This window comes from Oreochromis niloticus, linkage group LG8, assembly GCF_001858045.2.
Source record: "Oreochromis niloticus isolate F11D_XX linkage group LG8, O_niloticus_UMD_NMBU, whole genome shotgun sequence".
NCBI classification, from domain to species: domain Eukaryota; kingdom Metazoa; phylum Chordata; class Actinopteri; order Cichliformes; family Cichlidae; genus Oreochromis; species Oreochromis niloticus.
In genome coordinates this window covers 29,511,780-29,527,464 of record NC_031973.2, presented here as the reverse complement: position 1 = coordinate 29,527,464, position 15,685 = coordinate 29,511,780, and the positions used below count along the sequence as shown (strand labels likewise).

At 42.8% G+C, this 15,685-nt stretch overlaps 1 protein-coding gene across 3 annotated transcripts in view; it reads right to left on the bottom strand.

Annotated features, from left to right (window-relative positions):
* LOC100707149 (carbonic anhydrase-related protein 10) overlaps positions 1-15,685 on the bottom strand; it is a 1,009,504-nt gene that overhangs the window by 861,227 nt on the left and 132,592 nt on the right. The gene's annotated exons all lie outside the window — the stretch shown is intronic.

Below are 15,685 nucleotides of genomic sequence, written 5' to 3'. Positions count from 1 at the left end.
CGCTTAACCCCGCTGTTTTACATGTTCACTTTTTTTTTTTGTCTGTATGGAATTGCTGTCCATACAGACAATATTGATTTGTAAATGATTAACTAACAATCTTGTCAACACAAAGTTCTTTATTTGGAGCACCGTTCTACAAGAAAGATAAGTTAATGAAAAACTGCCTGTGCTTAAAGTGCTTTGGCAATGTTAAACTTAATCATCACATCGACCTCCTCTGACGACCTGTTTGCTGCTCTGCCTGCTGCTGAAAGGCAGTGGGGAGAGGGGACACTTGGGCAGTGCATTTATTGCGACATATAATGTGTTTTCTGGATACACTGTGCTTTTTCAGCGTTCAGAGATTGATGGCTCCATGTCAGAGCACTGGCTATGAATTTCAGACGGATCAGGCCTTAACTTAACAAAAAAGTTATCAATAGTTCTTTTCATCTTTTCTTATTACCCACAGCTACATCCACTTCTGTCGGGCCTTGGCTGCTCACTAGGGCTGGGAATCATCACTGATTCCATTCCATTCCGATCCACTCATTTGATTTTGCCTCAGACAGTCAGAAATATTATAATTTTTTAAAAGTTCTGTCCACCAGTGCAGAAGTTTTGGCGTGAGATATGTGAAGACTTATCAAAGTGGCTGAAATGTAACATTCCAGCCTCCCCTTTAGTATGCTTGCTGAGCAACTTGGATGAGGTCACTGCAGAAATAAACACAGCCCACATTGTTTTTACAGCCCTATGCATTGCCAAGAAAACGGTCCTCCTTAACTGGAAAAATTAAAAGAATCTTAATTCTAATCAATATAAAAACCATCTAATAGATCACATTAGTCTTGATACAGCCTCTGCCACCACATTTGATCAATCCCTTTGGGCTCCTTTGATCGGCTTCATCACCTAGTGGGGGTGGGGGTCATGGTTTGGTCCTGCCTTCGCTATTGTGGTTGATGTGGAGGTTGGGACGGGCTTAGGGCGCCAGGAGAACCCCTAGAGACGTTATCTCTGGAGGGCTCAACCCGGGGGGTTGTGGTCATAACCTGGTTAGTGGCTCTGGTCGCTCTTAGAGGGTGTTCTCCTCGTGGCTGCATGCAGCGGGGCTGGGGGATGGTCTGTACTGGCGGACGTAGGTAGGTTACTGGCCTGGTAGCCTGGCTGCCCCTGAGTGGATCCGGGGCAGGCGTGGGGGCTTGGGGTTCGGGGGTGCTTCGTCTCCGTGATGGGGCTCTGGCTGGGCCTTGGGGGCTTCGGTCCTCGTCGGTGTGTCGCCGAGGTTGTGGGCGGGTGGGTGCACGGGGGCTCAGCCCTGGCGCAGGGGCCTCTGGTGCATCGGCCTAACTGGGGGCTCTTCAACTGGCAGGGAGGTTGTTCCATCCTTGCAGAAGTCCACTCTGCAGGTGGGGGAGAGACATAGGAGAGGTGGAGAATAAACCTAACCTGGGTGTCTGTTGTCTTGTGCAGTCTGGAGATGATTGAATGTTGGGGTGGGTACAGTTTCCTCTGCAGTGGGGTAGGGTGGGCTTCCCCAGGTCCTGTGGGGCTTGGCGGTGCTGTTGCCGTAGGCCCCGGTCTGGATGGGCCTGGGCTCCCTTGCCTTGGTGGGTACCAGAGGATGGGGGTGCCTACTGGGGTCAGCGCGGGAGCTGGCCCTAAGGAGGGGCATCTTGCCCCTCCCTTCTTTTCCTCCCCATCCCCGGCTGCCTCCCTCTTCCCGCTCCACCACACCCACCCACACAGGTAGGGCCTTGGGGTGCGGGTGTGTCACCAGGGTGCAGGGGAGGCATCCCCCCCCGTCCCCTTCTGGCCACCTGTGCCTCAATTTTATTCCACAACTTAGACATCCACATTATTCACACTCTCATAACACACACATACATATAGGGCCTTGAGGGTGACCACGTTAACGGCGTCCAGTGGACGGTCTGTGTTTTCAACCCTACCTCTGGACGCCGGTGCCCACCTGTCAATTTTAAATCCATGTAGACATTGAGGGTTCTCGGGAGGGGCCGTGCTAACACCTGCTGCTCTCTGGCAGCAGCACCATGCCCTCCCTTGTTTTAAATGCACTTTAGAACAACACGCAGCAACACTACACATGAGCGGGAGGAGGGAGGTATGGGGTCTTCACACAACCCCGTTCTCTACTAGCCATCAGGGCGGGGGACTGGGAGGAGGTGTTGGCTGTCCGATTGGCCTCCCTTCTGCTGCGGAGCCTGGGGCGGTCTGCTTGCCTCCACCCCGGGGGAAAGGGTCACATCTCTTGGGTCTGGGTGCCGTTTCCCCCTCTGGGGGTGAGGGTACCTGGACCCGGGGTATAGAGTATGTTTGGGGAGTATGATTGTGTATACATGTCCATGTATGTCTATCCCTACGTTGGGTCAGTGCTGAGTGTTTGTATATGTGTGCATGTGGGTGGAAAAGCATGTTTGTGTCTGTGTGTGCCTGTTTGTCTGTGTCTATATGTCAGGTCGGGTCTTAGACTCCACCTCCCTGGGAACTCCCAGGCCCTCCAAAGTGTGGAGGCCTATCTCCCCTCACCACACTCCCTGCTGGTAGCTGATGCCCTCAGGGGTTGGTGCATTGGTGGTTCTTGGTGTCCGGGGCTGGGCGCTCAGGTATGCACCAGCTCACTCCCAGTGGCTACTTGGCGGGGCCTGGTGCCTGTCGCTCGGTCAGGCCTCTTCCGGGGCAAAGGGGGCCCTCGGGCCTCCGGCCTCGGGGCCTGCAACTCGGTTCACTCTGGCACAGCTGGCTGCCGGCAGAGCCGGCGGGCACGCCGGTACAGCCCCCTCTGGCTTCTGCTCCGTGGCTACTGGGTGACCCCTCGTCTGGGGATCTCCTCAGCCCTTCCCAGGAGGGTGGCACGGATGCCCCTCCGGTGGTACTCCTTGGGCTCTCGCACTCTGGGTCCTCTGGATGTCTGGAGCCTGGATCTCCTCCATGCCTGCTTCATGCCCTGGGGGACGGGGCTATGGGCCTCCACACCCTCTAGCAGACCGTTACATGGGGAAACCTTTTGTATACAAGCGCGCTGATCCACACAGGTGTGCACACGGGTGTTCACTGTTCGTAGACATAAACTACACCTTTCTTAACTGCTACTTCAAAGCACATTGTGCGCTGTCTGTCCTGCGTGCTGCACAACAACATTCAATATTTAGTATTTACTGCTGTTCACACTTAGCTAGATTAATGTGATGGTGTTGTGTTTAGTATGTTGCTTTGTTTTTTTTGTTTTTTTGCTTGTTTTCTCTTCTTTTTCTCTCAACAGGTGATCCAGGAGATTTTTTTTTCTCTTTGTCTTTGTAAGTGCCCTTTCTCACTGTCCCTTTTCCCTTCTGTTTTTCTTTTCCTTCCTCTCTTTCTTTCTCCCTTTCCTATCCCCCAGTCATGTCTGTCCCATCTGTAACAACTGAAAATAAAGTAAATAATAACAACAAGGTTTGATCAAATGGACCAATACGGCAATGCCATGATGATCCATTTGGCAAAATAAATCCATTTGGTATCCTTGTTGGTCTTCAGACAACAATTCTGACGGCTAAAGAACCAAATGGGACAGGCAAAAAAAAAAAAAAAAAAGAAAGAAAAAAAAAGAAAGAAATATTATAATTTTGATCATTTATCACTGCTGACACTATGGAGGACCACAAGAGCCACGTGCATCGAAATAAAGAATTCTGTGCTTAAATAACGAATTGTAGAATAAATTCTCCATTTGTAAATTCATTTTTGAATTCCAATTTAATAAACTGATATTCAAAATGCTTTTTAAAAACTTCATTTCAAAAAACATTTTTGAATTCCAATTTAATAAGCTGCATTTGAAAATCCTTCTTCCAATTGCATTTTAATAAACTGCATTTCAAAATTCTTTTTCCAATTGCACTTTAATAAACTTCATTTCAAAATCCTTCTTCCAATTGCACTTTAATAAACTGCATTTCAAAATTCTTTTTCCAATTGCACTTTAATAAACTTCATTTCAAAATCCTTCTTCCAATTGCACTTTAATAAACTGCATTTCAAAATCTATTTCCCTTTCCTGTTCGCTCAGGGATTAATTTTTGGATTAGCTGCTGGATTAGCTCTTCGATTAACAACTTCATTTTAAAAATCCTGCTGCTATTCAAATTGACCACTGTGGGATGTAAGGAGCTCTCTGATTGGTTGGACAGACACAGGCTGTCTGCCTGGATTTTTCTAGCTCATAGCTTCGCCCTGCTAAGAAGCGTGTGTGCTTTTACAAAGGCCGTTCAGCCTCAGGATTTACACTCGGCTCCACACGGATATGTGACGAATGAAGGGACCCTGCAGCAAAACAGAGAGCTCAACCTCTGACTGAGTGCCTGTTTACGCAGTCTGACCACCTGTTGAAGGTAAGGTGCTAACGTGGCTAACGCTAGCATCAACGCACGTAGCCCCGTTATTTTAAGGTCATCTTAGCTTATGAAAATTGTACGTCGCAGCTGTACAAGCTAGCTACGTGTTTTGTAAGCTGCTGTGCTCTTCACAAATAAAGCTGGAAGCAGCTCAGACTGTTAGAACCAGTTGTTAAAACAACTGAGACAGGCTGATTAAAATAACAGCTGTCAGTTCTCTCATTCCTTATATCAAGACTGGAGATCACACTACTGATTTCAGTTCATTTAATATGTGAGTGCACAGATTCATTCTCAACTGGACATAAATGATGATCAAAGGTTGTATATATGATGAATTCATCAAATCCCAGCCTCTAACACAGTGCGCTGAATCTTAGCTTTGAATGCCCAGTATATTCTAATCAGTGCAATTTAAGCATTCACTGAACAGAAATCTCAAAAGATCAACATTAGCTAAGAGTGGGTTAATTAGATGAGTATTAAGTGATTTGATTATGTGATCATAGTATGTAATCTGGCTTTTGCTTTGCTCCTGCTAAACTGCTTTAATAAAATATCCTGCATTCAAAAGGTTTAAATTGTGGACATTCATTTTTTAACTCTTTCTAAAACAGCAACAGGGCATAAAGCTGTGTATAAGTTTACACCTATATAAATATCGCTTACAGGTTTCTCTGGTCTTCTTTAATTACTATATCTCTGTGACCTGTTGTCGAGGTCACTAAGTCTTAACCCAGTCAGTTACCAAGAGCATGGACTATAGAGGAGAGCTGCTGTTAGAATCAGAATACTTCATGAATCCCTAAGGAAGTTATGCAATTACGATCACTCCAAGACAGCAAAAGCAAATGAACTAAATTAAATAATACAAAATATTACAAAGTTTATAAAATATAAGAAATAGCTCTAATATGTACAAATAGCTCAATTATAAAAATCCAGAGTATTACAGAGATGAGACGATGTACAAAAGGGTGTAACTACTGCACTGTGTGCTGTGTATTAGATGGAGGAGTTGTACAGGGAGATGGCCAAGGGCAGGAATGATTTCCTGTGTCGCTCAGTGGTGCATTATGGGTCGTCACAGTCTCTCACTGAACGTGCTCCTGTGACTGGCCAGCACCTCATTTATCCTGGACATCATCTGCCTTACCAACACCACCTTAAAGGAGTCCAGCTCCGTCCCCTCAACATTACTGTCCTTGCACATCAGTTTATTGAGTCTGTTGGTATCTGTGACCTTCAACCTGCTGCCCCAGCATGCAACAGCATAGAGCAGGGGTCGGCAACCTTTAACACCCAAAGAGTCATTTGGACCCAGTTTGAACGGAAAAGAAAAACACAGGGAGCCACAAATACTTTTTGACATGTAAAATGAAGATAACACTGCATATATAGTTTTTTACCTTTACCCTTTGTATAAACAACTATAGTGTGTTGTTTATGAACTCCATGAAGTGCTACAGAGAAAATTATGTTTTATTGATGTAATGAACACATTTTGAACTTTTTGAAAAAATTATATAAAAAAGAAACACGCTGAGTTGAAGGTCTCTTTCAAATGAATGAAAAAGCCGAACTTAATTATCCATGTAGTAAACAAAAAATGTGGTGAGCCGTCATCCTTAGTAGTAATATAGCTATGGCTTTTTTTGACTTTTGACTTTTCTTAAGCGCTCTGAAAGACACACAGGCTAATACTTTTTTAAACAGAATACCACAAACAACATGTATTCCTTTAGAAATAAACTTTTCTTGTGATACTTCTAAAAAACACATATTCACACATAGCCACACTAGCAATGTATCAACCCCCAATGTTCCTTTAATGCAACTAGCCCTATAATTATCTACTAGTCACAAAAACAGTGCACTGTTATTTAGACATAGATGATTTAACCGCTTTAGGGGTATTCCACTTTTCTTTAGCGCTCTGAAAGACACACAGGCTAATAGTTTTTTAAACAGAATACTACAAACAACATGTATTCCTTTAGAAATAAACTTTTCTTGTGATACTTCTAAAACTACATATCATGCATAGCCACACTCTGCAACAGTAAGACTTGATGATTAGACAGAGGGGTTACAGGTAGGGCCGCCAACAGCCAACAAAACAAGTCATAAAACAATAAAAGAGGCTTCCTTATCAAGAGCATCCCAGCACACACATCCCAACTGTAGTTCCATAGTTTCCACCTTTTTTCTTTACAAACAGTTCCTTTATCTGACAATTACAACTCCTACTGACTAACCGAACCTCCATAGTTTTTCCACCTTTTTCCTTACAACCTGCTCTTTATATCTGCATCTCAGAGGCCAACTGAAACCAAATCCGCCTATATAAAAACACCCCATCAGACACACAGTATTTTCCTCAGCACTTCACAACTGCCGCAAGGTATAGCGTTTTAACTTTTTATTTTTTCGGATCCCAGACACAGCGGTGTGAGGTAGTTAGCACACAGTTTGGACATGTAGAAAACATCGTTTGTTTGGAACACATCAGCAGAGAGGTAGAATACATCGCAGTTCATAAGAGTTTAATTTAATCAAACCTCATTTTACGGATCTAAGTGGCTCCTCATCACTAGCCAATTCACCATTTTATTTAAATATCAGAATTTTCGGAATGATGATCCAAGCGGGACACAGAGGCTGCTAGTTTTAACGCACCAGAATGCAAATATAAATAAAAGCCTGACTGTCCTGAGAGCCTAGCTGCAGCGACACCTTTCTTTCACACGGATGCCTGGATGTGCGTTGGAGCCGACTTTGCTACCCACACACAGCGTTTCTGAGCTACGGGCGTTGCTTATACAACAGAGAAAAGCAACAACACAGCGTGTTTCTCTGCTCCAAGACATCAGCGGGCCTTTCACACAGTAAGCATGTCTGTTATACCCAGCGCATAAATGTCTGTATGTCAGTGCTGATTATTCAAACCCTGTTTAAAATGTGACACATATGTTGTCCGAAAACATTTCCTAATGATTTAAAAATATATTTTTTGAATTTTTAGGTGCATGTCAAACATATGATAGACTCTTGAGCATATTTATATAGCTACATTCACAATGGTATAAACGTGGTAAATAAAAGATACCCAAGCACCACTGCACTCTAATGCAAGCCTCTGAACTGTATGTTGATAAGTACATGAAGTGTAGCTCTACCTCTACAGCTGAAAACAGTTTGTATCCGCACTCTGAGGGTCTGCTGAATTGTTTTAATGACACTTTTTGACGAACTGCAGATGATGAATTCCTCTTTATTGGAGAAACTGTCCCTAAGCTATTGTTTGCTCATACTTACTGAGTTCCCTAGCTACTTCTTTACTATGTCAGTAAACTTTTTGAACAATAAAAGGTATGGTAGATTTAAAGAAGCATCCTAATTGAAGCAAAGGCAAAAAATTGGAATGAATTTTATGTGACTGTTCATATTAAAGCCAACAACAAGTGAAAATCCAAAACCGGCTCCAATCCTCTGTATTAATGATCTCCCCCCCCCTCTCTCTCTCTCTCTCTCTCTTTGTGTGTGTGTGTGTGTGTGTGCCCTCACAGAAGGAAGGTCACAGCAGGAGCTTTTCTCAAACGCATTTCCAGTCAGTTTTCTTTTTACAAGAAGTGTAGCTCATACGATGGTATAAATGTATTCCTTGCGATACTTTATAAGTATGAAACTCTAAAGATTTTGAGTTCATGCACATTGTGAAACAAGAATCTAAATATTTGTGTCACAGTGATTTCTATAAAAGCATGTTGTTTATGGGGATAATGTAACAAATCTTTTGTGGCCCTATTAATGATCAATGGTAACTGAAGAGGAAGCTGAACCCAGGCTCTGGACATTTTCATGACAAGTGACAGCGCAGACATCTACTAATGAGAAAACATGTTTTTCATCATAAACACGGTGATATGAAGCATCGTTAAAGTGTCACTTCAGTAATGTTGACTCATGTTTTAATAGATGACTTTAAAACACTAAACTCTAATTTCTGTGGTTTATTTTAAGCTTACAGAATATAACATGTGGTAAGACGACGAGTTTTACTTCACACAGGTCGTGTTATGTGTATCTATTTATCATGTATGCTACTTTGCTCTGTGGACTGTAAAATGTTTCATTGTGTTCATGAAATAAACCAGACTTTCGCCGTCTGCATCTTTTACTGTTTTTCTGCTTTTGTTCACTCCAAGTTTGACAAACCCACAGACATCCAGAGTTAACTCGCTAACAATGTGGAGCAGTCTCAGTGTATTTAGCTGCTTGTTCCCTAAACACAACCAACTGAGAGAAACGCTTGTAGTCCTCACTTTGGTCATTTGAACGCTGAAGGCGATTTGTTCCATAGACACCTCATACTAGTGTTTCCTGCACTTAATCCATCACTACTATGTTCTATTTAAATCCAGATTCCTTTTATAGTTTGCAGTTTCTTTACTAACACATTTGTAGATAAGTTTATTGCTGAACCACACAGTTATCAGTCTCACACACTCTCTAGGTTTTTGAAGTTTTGTGTGTAATGGTTTAGTCTATCAAACATTACCCTTTTCTCCCCAGTATCACAACAGTAAGTACGGAGCAGTAAACAACCAATGATTCTAAAGCCAGAACAGAAAGATACAGTTGGAAGAAACGATTGCGTTTTTATGATGCGTAGTAAAACTACCCCCTCTTCTTCTTCTCTGTGTGTGTGTGTGTGTGTGTGTGTGTGTGTGTGCCTTAGAAGTCAAATAATACATTAGCCATACTTAAAAAACATCTGAATTTCATTTAGAACTGAGATTCTAAGTTGTAAGCAGAAATCTTATGCTCAGCCACAAACATGTTTCCCCACTTTCACAATGCTGAGGTGTCAAATCCACAACCCCCAACAGATGGTTTGTTACACGCGGGTGTGAAGGGCAAGCTTTACTCACACAGCCTCACACACAGTAGATTTTTAAAGTTTTGGGGTACAGTGGTTTAGCCACAGATGTAACTTCTACTGTTGATAAAGATCACTCCACCTGTTTATTTCTTAAGAAATTAAGCATCTTTATTAAGCTCTTATTTATACATGTCTACACAATAATAGACACCGTGTGCTCTGTGACATTACAGTCTTCTACTTCTGCTTCCATTGGTTTGCATTTTAAACTCCCAACCTTTCAGGTTGTTATGAACGACTTATATTTCGAACATTTTGTGCTATAAAAGTGAACCATGCGACTTTTTTTATTTTCTGTTTGATGGAATGACTTAATACACGAGTTATTAAACAATTCTAAATGACAGTGTGATGGCCATAGTACTTTATGTGGCCCACATATGTTAAGGATAATGTTTATCAATGTAAAATTGCAAAGAACCTTTGGATAGATTATAACATCTTGTAAACAGTTACCTCAGAACCTGTACTGTCAGCCCTGTGTATGTAAGGTAAAACTTTCCACAGTACTTCCACTTAAGTAACTAAACACATAAAGTCACCCTTACCAATAATCCACTGCTCCTTGAAAAAAGTAGCACAAACAGACAACTGACTCAGCAATGATGAGTAGAGATACCCTCAATACTCAAGCAGAAGAAAATTAAATGTTGTTGCTTTTGTGGCTCGAAAAATTAAAGAAAGTATGTTTAATAATTCAACAAGAGCCGCACCTTCAACACGTGTACATTCAAACTTTGGAACAGGCTCAACATCGCTGTTTGTTCAATAGTTTTTAGCCGTTCGAAAAAGTCATTTTACGGCTTTAATGTTTCCAGCTGATGAGGAGAATGACTGCATTTCAAATGTGCGTCCAAAGGCTTTAAACATCCGCTTTGTCTGTAACGACAGTATCAAACTACAGAGCATTGTTTTTACTAGAATTCAACATTTTCAGATGAAAATTTGGCTGCTTTTTGTTTTTTTATGCTTTTGGCACTGAGGGTATCTAATACGCACGTCGTCACAGTGTATTGTACTACCAGCTGTGAGGGCTCTGCTTTTACTTTGAGCAGTCTGTTTTTATTTTGTCTCGTGAGTGTGTGTTTTTCAAACGAGATCCTCCTCAGTTTGATGTTGTTACCACAAACTTTGTGTGAAGTTCACAACAGAGGTAAAGAGATTTAAACACACCTGTTTAAGGAGGCAGCGGTTGGACCAGCTGCACAGGACAGGTGAAGCAGAGAGTGTCAGGGGGAGATGTACAACATAAGCAGAGGGAACATTTTACAAGATGATAAATGGCACATTTAGGTGATTAAGGATTTGTTGACAAGATTAAAAGACACGTCCGTCAGAGTTCAACAACATTACAGTTTGATTAAATAAAAAGTTTTTAAACTACACAGGGTTCATTTTCTCCTCTGATATTAATCATATTAAACATGTCAAGAAAGAAAGAGTACAAAGAAAAATAGTAAATGTGTCTAATTCAACTCTTCCTGTGAACCTTATATCATCCTTTAATATGTTCGGTGTTACAAACTTGAAGAAGCACAGAAAAGATCATCAGACATTAATCTAATCAGTTTTCAGCCTTCATTCATATTGAAAAGTTGAAATCTTCCCTGCTAGTACGAGGGGAAGCGTTTAACACCGTTGGCCATAACATTTTATTACAGCTATTATTAAATGGAGAGTCCTCTTCACACACTGAGGTTAATTATGAAGCTCCACAGGCTTCTGTGCAAAGACCAGTTCTGTTTACATTATATGTGCTTTAGAAGGCATAGCATACATTTTCACTGCTATGCAGGTGATACCCACTTTTATTGGTTAAACTGCCGGGATGTCTTAGACACATAATGAGCTTTAATTTTCTGCTTCTAAGTTCAGATAAAACCGAAGTTATTGTAACGGGGTGTAAAAATCTTAGAAAAACTGTCTAAGAAGAACATGTGAACATGGTTGTTGTTCAATAATGAAATTATTCCTCAAAAATACAACTTGCCTAATAATTCTGCACTCCCTGTAGAAGGAAAAATCCTGTGCAGTTTAGTCTTTGAATAATGAAGTCTGTGAAGCACTTTAAATTGAATTAACTGATGCCTTACATTTATAGAGCAAGAATGGATCCTACACAGACTCCTCTCCCACACCTCATCTCCAGTTTGCAAACCAAGCTCCTCCTCCCATGCCATCTTCAAAAAGTCATATTTAAAATTTAAATACTCAGAAAAAACTTTCACAAAACCAGAAACCAACTTTTTAGAATCCGGGGAACTCAGAAGGAGTGTAAAAATTGACCCCTCTTCCGGAAGAGATGGAAAATTAAGGATACTCTGACGAACATAGTTTCTTATCTGTAAATAATGAAAAAACTGTGACGCAGGGAGAGAGAACTTGTTCTGCAACTGAGTAAATGATGCAAACTGCCTGTCAATATACAAGTCTTTGAGACTAATAATACCTTTCTGTGTCCAGACCTCAAAAGAGGCGTCTAAACATGAGGGTGGAAATGCATGATTACAATATATTGGAGTATGGATTGAAGTGTCTGGTAGAGCACAACCTTTTTTGATCTGACTAAAGATTTTAACGCATTTCGAAACTATAAAATTATTGACCTTGGTTCGCGGATTAGAGGACGAAAAAAGAAGAGCAGGGAGGGAACTTATTTTACCTGGTTAATGGGACTTCTGCTCCTGAATCTGCATCTGCAAATCGGAGCATCACGAAGTCACTTTCATCTACGGAGGACTGTCAGCTGTCGTCTGTGAGACGTGAGCTGTGTTTGTTTGTAACATAGTTCATGGTGGAGAACAGCTGCTCACATACGTGTGTGGATTTGATCGACAGGACTCCAAATGCATATTTCTTCATGTTTATGTGTCGGGGATGGCATTCCATATTTCCAACACGAGTTTGTCCGGTCTTGGAAGGTTCTCAGTATCACTCCATTTGTGATTCTGAACAAGAGTGGCCTTCTGATGGGCAACATCTTCAAGATCCTCTTTCAAGCGTTTGAATTTGGACACCCACATATCTTTGTCAGCTATGTCAGCCAGCTCCAGCTCCAGATCAGGCTGACTTACACCTGAAAATGCTGTCACATTTAACAGGGATGGATCGACGGTCAGGGGAGTGACGGGGAAGGATAATGTGGGTTTTTCCTCTCTGAACTGGTGGAATTATTTCCCAAATAATTGTGGTGATTGCCGACTGCAAATACTCTGAATTTATTACCTTGAGAGCTTGTTTGAACTTCCCTAAAGAGGGGAAGTGAAACAGTGTGCCTCTCTGTGAATCTCTGGCTAAAACTGTCAGTTTGCACTGAAATGCTAACACCTCCTCCAGCATGTGTAGCGCCGTGCCTCCTCTCCCCTGAAGAGTTGTATTCAGCTTGTTCAGGTTCGCTGTCATGTCCACCATGAAGTGCAGCTTTTCCATCCACTCTGGCTGTTCCAGCTCAGAAAAGTCGAGCCCTTTGCTGCTCATGAAAGTTTGCCTTGTAATCAGAAGGTTGCCGGTTCGAGCCCCGGCTTGGACAGTCTTGGTCGTTGTGCCCTTGGGCAAGACACTTCACCCGTTGCCTACTGGTGGTGGTCAGAGGGCCCGGTGGCGCCAGTGTCCGGCAGCCTCGCCTCTGTCAGTGCGCCCCAGGGTGGCTGTGGCTACAATGTAGCTGCCATCACCAGTGTGTGAATGGGTGGATGACTGGATGTGTAAAGCGCTTTGGGGTCCTTAGGGACTAGTAAAGCGCTATGCAAATACAGGCCATTTACCATTTGGATATTTTTCAGCAAAGGCTGTGTGTTTATTTCAACATTTGATCTTTTATTGTTAGCCAGCCTCTCTCCATAACATTAGGCATACTGGTAGGCCACTCTCGTCAGAAGTAAATGCAAATGAATCTGCCCAGGCATCATTAAATCTTCTATTTTCTTCAGATATTTTTCTTTTCTTACATTTCTCCACACTTGGCCTACCCGGGATTGAAAGTCTCGATACATGCACGGCGTTTTGGCGGGTGCACCGGCTTCCACGTTATGCGACGCTTATTTTGAACAACGAAAATAATAAAATATTATTTTATTTTAATATTTCAAGATCACAATAATCTTCCAATTTAGTTCTACAATTTAAAAAAAGTAGCGCAAATAAAATACACTTCAAATAAATACTTATCATTTATTGTCCCAAGCCATGTGGAGCCGCAGTATAAGGATGAAAGAGCCACATGCGACCCCTGGTCTATACAGACAGTAATCCCCTCACATATGTGATGAGTACTGCAACGCTGAATGCAGTAGGCCACCGCTGGGTAGGTGAGCTGGCAGATTTCAGGTTTGATGTCAAATAAAGGCCGGGGAAGGTGAACACTGATGCAGACTCATTCTCTTGGTTTCCACTTGACATTGACACCTCCCTCACAAAGTGTACTGAAGAGCTGACGAGAGAGGCCATTCAGGCTACATGGGAGGGTTGTGAGTCTGCAAAGAGACAAGATGCTGCATATGTCGCTACCCTGTGCCTAACATGTCCAGCCAGAGACACCTGTGAACATGTCACCATTGCAGCCTGTCACAGTGACCTGGTAAAATCCCAAAGGAAGGATGCAACTATCAGTTAACTTATCAAACTGAAAGAAACAAAATCAGTAATAACTAATGATGGCAGAAGGAGAGCCAGTGGCTCTGTGAGAAAGCTTATGCACGAGTGGGGAAAGCTTCATATGGAAAATCAGCTGCAACATCATACAGCAGCTCAGAGAAAGCAGCTTGTGCTGCCAGCACAATATCATCTCCTAGTGCTTAAACATCTCCATGATGGGTCACGCAGGGCAGAGAGGGTCATTCACTTGGCACGGGACCGTTTCTACTGGCCTCTTATGAACAGGGACATTGAGGCATATGTGACCAGAAAACGCCCCTGCATTAAGCAAAAGAAACCAGTCAAACACATCAGAGCCCCAATGGGATGATGCCTCTCCACATCTGCACCGCTCGAACTTGTGTCCATAGACTATATGGGGGGGGCTACGACTACATTTTGGTAGTCATTGACCACTTCACCAGGTTTGCTCAGGCGTACCCCACAAAAAACAAGTCTGGCAGAACAGCTGCAGAAAAGATTTTTAATGACTTCATCCCCCAGTTTGGATTTCCAAGATGGCTACACCACGACCAAGGGCGGGAATTTGAAAATGACTTATTTACAACCCTACGACACCTGGCTGCAGCTGCTCACTCAAGGACAACACCATACCATCCAAATGGCAACCCAGCTGAGTGATTTCATTGGACATTTCTTCAAATGCTAAGGACACTGGAGGAGAAGGCAAAGAGCAGCTGGAAAGAGCATCTGCCTCAGATAGTACATGCATACAACTGCACCAGGCACGAGGCAACAGGCTTTTCACCCCACTACCTCATGTTGGGTCGACACCCCCATCTCCTAGTAGACTTAATTTTTGGCCTGTTAGCCAGAGATCGGACTGAAACACCTCAGAGCAATGCTAAAAAGTGGGCTTTGTGGATGGAGGAGGCTTACCGTATTGCAGCTGAGAACAGCCAGCACTCTAGTGCAAGGCGTAAGAAGAACTATGATCATCAGACACAGAACACAGTCACTCTCCAACCTGGTGAGACAGTGTCCTGGTCTGTAACATGAGTGAGAGGGGAGGACCTGGAAAACTGAGACCTTGCTGGGAGTCAAACAACAAGTGAGTGACAGTCCCATTTACAAAATGTGTTCAGAGACGTAGTGTGTTTACTTCATAGAAATCTCCTACACCTCGTGAATGACCTACCTGTTGACCACTGGGGGACCACTTCCACGTAGAGGGAACCAAAAGAAAAGAAGTCATCATGTTGGGAGACGTGACTGGATGGAGACACCTGAAAGCAGTGACTGTGAAAACTCTGAAACAGCCAGAGTACAGTAGTGGCTTAGAGTATCACCACAAGCTCAGCATCAAACAGTGAATCTCAGACCAACATATCAGCCCCAGAGGAATCCAGAGAGAGCCCAGAAAACAAATACACATATTATATGTCAGAGCAACCCAGAGTCACCTCACCTGAAAGGGAAACTGAACAAGAACAAATTTCCTCTGTGCATTATCTCTCCTGTTTTACAGGATTGTATTCTGTGGCCACGCCCACTACAGCAGGACCTGTAACATAAACAAATAAATGCCACCAACAAGTGTCTGTAGGGGACTGGCGAGACTTTTAAGGCAAGTGATTACTTTCCAGGTTACCACATAGAATACCTAAGCTATTAACTAGCATCAATAAGTCAGTCACTGATATTCCTTGGCAGTTGATTAGCATCCCCTGGGCTAGTTACTGTCTAGTAACTAGTAACTATTTAACAC